This window comes from Papaver somniferum, chromosome 6 (genome assembly GCF_003573695.1).
Source record: "Papaver somniferum cultivar HN1 chromosome 6, ASM357369v1, whole genome shotgun sequence".
Taxonomy (NCBI): Eukaryota; Viridiplantae; Streptophyta; class Magnoliopsida; order Ranunculales; family Papaveraceae; genus Papaver; species Papaver somniferum.
In genome coordinates, this window is record NC_039363.1 from 177,490,048 (window position 1) to 177,496,788 (window position 6,741).

General features: G+C 36.7%; 1 long non-coding RNA gene across 1 annotated transcript; it reads right to left on the reverse strand.

Moving 5' to 3' along the window:
* Nucleotides 1–5,633: 5,633 nt before the first annotated feature.
* LOC113286591 lies at nt 5,634–6,431 on the reverse strand. The gene is made up of 3 exons (XR_003329364.1): nt 6,363–6,431; nt 6,135–6,250; nt 5,634–5,898 (listed from the first exon to the last, which is right to left on the reverse strand). It is a non-coding gene; the product is annotated as an uncharacterized LOC113286591 (long non-coding RNA).
* Between the last annotated feature and the right edge of the window lie 310 nt (nt 6,432–6,741).

The following is a 6,741-nucleotide window of genomic DNA, read 5'->3' on the forward strand; positions in this document are numbered from 1 at the left end:
CAAATGTGGGAAAATTAGTGACAAGTAAAATTCAAAGTGTTATAATTTTGGGGTTGTGATGTGGTGAAATATTTGGGTGGAATCATCACTTTGAATTATAATTGTGATTGTCTGTAAAATTGTCAACAAATATTATTGTGACTAATAAAAGAATTTAATATTTCTAATTATTATCACGAATACAAAATTTAATAACAATTATAACTGTTGCATGACTTGTCACGGGTGTATCTGTGATTTAAAAATAAACTGTGACAGGTTGCACTGTTAGAAAATCCTGATTTTGGTGTAGTGTTTTCTGAGCAAAAATTCTTTGGTTCCCCTCACACCAAATATGGTAGATAAAGGCATTGAAGCACAATTTTAGAATAGTACCAACATCCTTTTTTCCCTTTAGGTGCTCAATGCACCAGATGATAATTTCTTCCCAAGTAGTATGCCTGCACCCTCTTAACCCCAAGCGCCTGAGAAAAACTATTCCATATTGTGGTAGAGAACCTGCACTTGAAGAATAGGTGGTAGTCATCTTCAACCATTTCATTGCATAACACACAAACTGGGTTAACATCCAGACCCCAGGAAAGAAGATTGTATCGAGTCTTCAGTTTTCGATGGAGAGCCATCCACACTATGAAGCAGTGTTTAGGGATACAGTTAGGGAACCAAATAAGAACATGCCAGTCTTGAATACCATTCTTGTGTCTGAGAGCATTGTATGTGTCCTTGAGGGAGTAATCACCAGATTGACCAGCTGTCCAAACAGTTCTATCTTCTAAGAGAGGACCATTCTTGACTCTAGTAATAACTCCAGAAATGTTTCCCAGGGCATTAGAGAGGTTTGGAGAGAGGTTTCATTGCCTATTATCTAAACAACTACTCACCTTAGCATCAATATGGTGAGTAGAGTCACAAGGCAGCTGAATAGGAAACATATTTATCAGACTCCCCTGAGGAAGCCAAATATCTTTCCAAAGTCTTGTATTCTCACCATTTCCAATCAGAGAAAGAATGAATTGGCTGGCAGTTTCCCTGTGTTCCAAGATTCTCCTCCAGCACCAAGAACAGTCTGCTTGGATTTTTAAGAGCCAGAAGTCCTTATTCTTTATGAGGTTCTTATGTATCCACTGAACTCATATGGTGTCCTTGTGGCTAACTATACCCCATATATGTCTTAGGTTGGCTGTTGTATTAGTTGTTTCTATCCATCTGATGCCCAAGCCACCTTATTTGTATGGATGACAAATGATTGTCCAGCTGACTGTAGGATTCTTGTATATAAGATCAATACCAGACCATAAAAAGTTTCTGAAAATAGTATTGAGGCAGTTGATGGTCTTTTTAGGAAGGACAAAACAGGCAGTCCAAAATACTAGCATGCTGCTGAGGATAGCCTTAATTAAAAGTACCCTGCCAGCATAGGACAAAACTATAGCTTTCCAAGTTTTGATTCTAGCGATAACATGATCTATGAGTGGAAAGCAATCAGTGTGAGATAATCTTGTTGAAAGGAGAGGTAGTCCAAGGTACTTTACAGGGAGATATCCCATCTGGAATCCAAGTACAGTTTTAATTCCATAAGAAGAGACATTGTCCATAGAAGACATGAAGATATTACTTTTGTTGTTGTTGACAATGAGGCATGTTCTGGCTGAGAATATATTGAGAGTTGTGGCCAGTGAGGTTGCAGATTTCACATCACCATTCATGAATACAAGCAAGTCATCTGCAAAGCATAAATAATAGGCTCCTTGCACCTGGGATGAAGTTTAAACAGACCTAATTCCACTTGCTTAAGAATAATAGAGTTGAAAACCTCCATCAGAAGCACAAATAAGTATGGAGAAAGGGGGTAGACCTGTCTGATTCCTCTTTTCCCTGCATGGGCAGAGCCATTTACCATGAAGGAGAACTTTGGAGTAGTGATGCACATGCTTACCCAGTTTATGATTTCTGAGGAATCTTGAACTTCTTCAAAGTCATGAAAAGAGCATACCATCTAATGCAGTCATAAGCCTTTCTCAAATCAATTTTCACAGCACATCTAGGGGCTCCATTGTCCCTCTGATAGTTTCTGAAAAACTCATGTGCCATCGTAATGTTGTCTTGTATTGATCTCTCATAAATGAAAGCTGACTTACAAGAGATGACAATTTTCTTCACAATGTGCTTTAATCTGACAGTTAAGATTTCTGTGATGCATTTGTACATGGTGTTACAGCAAGAAATATGTCTGAAGTCATTCAAAGAGGAGGCAGCAGGGGTTTTAGGAATAAGACACACAAGGGTTACATTTACCTCACCTAAGAGCTTTGCACTTGAGAAACAACTTTTAATTGCCTTGAGGAAATCAACACCAATAACACTCCAACAACATTTGAAAAAGTGGGAGGAGAACCCATCTGTCCCAGGGGCCTTATGTGAATCAATAGTAGACAAGGCATAAATAATTCCATCATTTGTGATAGGTTACACAAGATCTAGTGCATCCTCCTCAGAAACAATATGTTGGAGAGTTATTTGGTCCCAAGAATTTTGATCTATAGGGGTGGCAGAGTGCTGGCCAAAAAGATGAGAGTAATAATTGATGCACTCCTGGGCAATGTCTTAATCTGAAGTTAGATTATTTCCATCTGAGTGATATAGAACTAGAATTCTATTCATGTCTCTTCTCTCAATGATAGTCTTGTGGAAGAAGGAAGTGTTATTGTCTGCAAGATTTAACCAATTCACTCTAGACTGCTGCTTCTTCATTGCTTCTTCTTGTCTTGCCTTCTTTGCATTATCCTAACAGCTTCCTTTTCAGAAGTAATGACAATTGGGCAAAGAGGGTTGTCTTGAAGGATTTTTTGGGCAGAAACCATACACCCCTTTGCCTCAGCAACTTGATTATTGAAATTTGTGAATCATCTTTTCCTCCAAGCAATTAGGTGAGTCTTGACATTCTTGAGTTTAGTGACAAAAATGTACATGGGAGTACCTTGTACATGAATGTTCCAGGCAGTTTCCAACACCTCCATGAACTCAGCCTCTTCAGACCAAGTGTTGTAATATCTAAAAGATTTTGGGCCTTTCCCTCTATCAACAAACATACTCAACACCATTAGGGAATGATCAGAGATACCACTGGTAAGGAATTCAGTGATTGTGTCTGGGAATATGTCAAGCCAGGCAAGATTAATGACCACCCTATCAGGCTTGCCAGTTATCCTTGAAGGAGGATCCTGTTTATTTGACCATGTGAGGAAGCAACCTATGAAGGAGCAATCAAATAACTGAGAGTCTTTAAAACAGGCTTGTATACTAGCCATAGAAGCAGCTGAAACAGGAGCACCCCCCTCTTTTTCATGAGCATATAGATAAGTGTTGAAATCCCCTAGAACACACAAAGGAAGATTGCTATACGCTGCAAAACTGCTCAAAGTGGCCCATAATTCTTCTCTTTGATTCTCAGTGTTATGACCATACACTATAGTTAGGACAAACCAAGGTCCATTCATAATAGAAACCCTTGCAAACAAAGTTTGATCAATACAAGAAATAAGATGGACTCTTGCAAAGGTTGAGATCCCACATTAACCAAATCCTGCCTAAATCATGATTATTGTAGTTGTCTAAATAGGACCAACCTGGACAGATATTATTTCTTATTCTACCTTTGTTAATGGCTTGAACTCTAGTTTCCACTAAACCACAATTTTTTAAACTATTGTTGTTGATGAGATTTCTTACCTCCACTTGCTTCAGAGGGTCATTAAGCCCCTTGGTATTCCGGAATCCAATGTTATGCATTATTAACAAGCCTGTAAGGAGCTTGTCTAATCCGACCTTCCTTTTTCAGGTCAGAACTCTTTATTCCCACATGCATCCCAAGTTGCTTTGAAGCAGAAGTTTTTGTATCTCCTGGATGTTGCAGGATCTGAATAGGGCCCTTGTCAGTAGGTGCAGGAGGTTCTGGATCACCTTGAGAAGGGACACCATGAGTAGTCTCTTTATTTGCAATAACCATGCTGCCAGATGGATTATGAGCTTCTTGCAGGGATGGGTCTATGAGAATTTCCATATTCTCCAACACCTCAGAACCACAATTATCTTCCAGAACAGAGAACAAATTTTTTTCAATGGTAACATCGACCAAAGGGGATAAAGTTTGTATAACTCTTTCTGGTTCAAAACTTGGAGGATACAAGGGAAATACCAGGTGATCAGAATTGCTCCCAGATGGTATATCATTGCTCCCAGCGTTCATGGACTTCCTTTTATTATTGACTGCTGACCATCCCTTCTCAGCCTGTGGCATAGCTTGATCAGCCTGAGGTAGAATGAAGGTCTCCTGAGGAGGAGGTGAGTTAGGTTTGGCCTATGGCACATACACAAGAGAAGGGGGGACAATACTACAAGAAAATGGAGGTTTAGTGTCAAAAACATTTGTCAGGAAATCACCCTTTTTTGTCTAGAAATATTTTTTGAGATCAATTTTTTTTGTCACGAAGTTGTCTCAAATACCCCGTCTGCGAAAGTATATCGTGACAAAACTACGAACGGTCACGAGAAAAATTAATTAACAACTAAAAATTTATTGTCAAAAAAAGTCTCTTTCACCAACGAAATAAAATTGTCTGTGAAAGTTATTTTAATGGCGAAAAAATTCGACACCAAAAGACATTTTTTGCGAGCAAGTTTTTTGTCGCAAAAATGTAGATTCCAGGACAAACTAATTTGTCTTTAATGATAACTATTTAAAACCAAAAAAATTGTCTCAAAAACGAAATTTTTGTGTCAATTTAATTTGTTTTTATTGATAACTATTTAAGACCAAAAAAAATGTCTCAAAAGCGAAAGTTTGGTATCAATTTAGTTTGTCTTTAACATTAATTATCTGAAACAAATAAATTCGTCTCTAATTAATTTAATCAGAGACAAAATCAATAGCCCCTAAATATCAAATTTTGAAGACTAACTTGTTTGTCTCTGAATATTTTATTAGTCACCAAATCTTTTGCCTCCAAAAAAAATTTCGGAGATAAAATTCTTCCTCTCCGAAAGATTTTTTTTTGTCTCTAATTTTTTTATCAAAGACAATTCATTTTTCCTTTAAAACGAATTTTGAAAGACAACTTTTTTTTTCTCTAAAAGCAACGTGTTTTGTCCCTAAATATTCCATCAATGACAACTCACTTTGCCTCGAAACGCTTTTTTCAAAGACAAATACTCTCCTTCTAAAAAATCGCCTCTAAATATCATAATTAATGACAATTAATTTTTCCTTAAGAAATGAATTACTCAGACAACTTTATTCTTCATTAAAAAGGTTTTTTTGGTCGCTAAATACTTTATTAAGAACTACTTGTTTTCCTTAGAAGAGAATTTCAAAGACAAAATTATTCGCCTCCACAAGCTTTTTATGAGCCGTATCCGAAAATAGCAACAAAAAATTCATTCAATTTTCTTGATTCGTTTTATTTTATTTTATTTTTATTACAATCATAAAATCCTAATAGATATGGAGAACAAAAGATTTAAGTTTTATTAAATCAAATATTTGAATATGAGATTATTATCACAATGGCAAACAACCTAAAAATAATAAAACTATCTTAAATCGGAATTCATCCAGAAACGAAATCTCTTATGTATTATTCTAAACACTAAAAATTTAAATACTACATTCATAACTTGAACTATATTTAAATACTACATTCATAACTTGAACTATTCATCCAGGTCTATTTGGTTCAACATTTGAATCTCTTGCCGGAATAATTCAGAGTTTTGAACATAATCTCCATAAGCCACGATCCTTACGTCTCTTCTATAAATCTTCTTCCAAAAACCTTATTATAAATGTCATCTTCATTTCTTTGCTCTGATGTTTTTTTGGCGAAGCTGAATCATCTTATCCTTCATAAAAGTTACATGTTAGTTTACCGGTTAGTGAAATAACGAAAAACAATTAGACAGGAATCAAGATGATATATCTTTATGTCGCTTACAAATATTATCAAGTCTTCGTATGTAAATCCCTGGTAGTGTGTAGATGTTTATAAACTTCAAAAAGTGTGGGTTCTTCTGATTTATTTTTCTGTTTCACATCAAAAAGAGGCTCATCAAGATTGAAGAATTAGGGGTTTTCTTACCAAAACTTAGATTTAGCACGAACTTCATCGGTTGCCCAAAGCTCCATCCTATAAATCTTAGGAGTATCCTCCTCCTCAGTGGGTAATGCCCTTCCCACAACCGGATATTGATGATACTACACAAGAAGAACAAAAAACAAAATGAAAATCTAAACATATAAAAGATCATACTGAGAAGAATTAGTAAGAGATATGAAGAACAAACAAGATCAGGAGATGGTAAACAACCTTGAACGTCATTTTTTCGTCTGATTTGAAACCCTAGCTACGTCTTCTTCCTTGTTTAGGGTTCTGGAGCTCCTCTCCGGCAGTCAAGGAAGAAAGGCGAAAATGCGTTTCTCTTTTTATGTATCGCTTCTGAATACATAAACCCTAGGAATAAGAGTATCGGGCTTTTGTAAGTTTTCTTGGGTTAGGTCCATATATCCATTATAGTTAACGTGTTGGGCCTTGGAAGTTGTACCTATCACCTATGCGTCGACGCCGGTTGCCGGCACCAGAGCCCGCCCTGCCATTAAAGCAAGTCAAGCGGCGTTTGAGGCCCCAGAACAAAAGAGGCCACACATTTTTCAAATTCTCCCTGACTGAATTATATTGTATCAGGTAT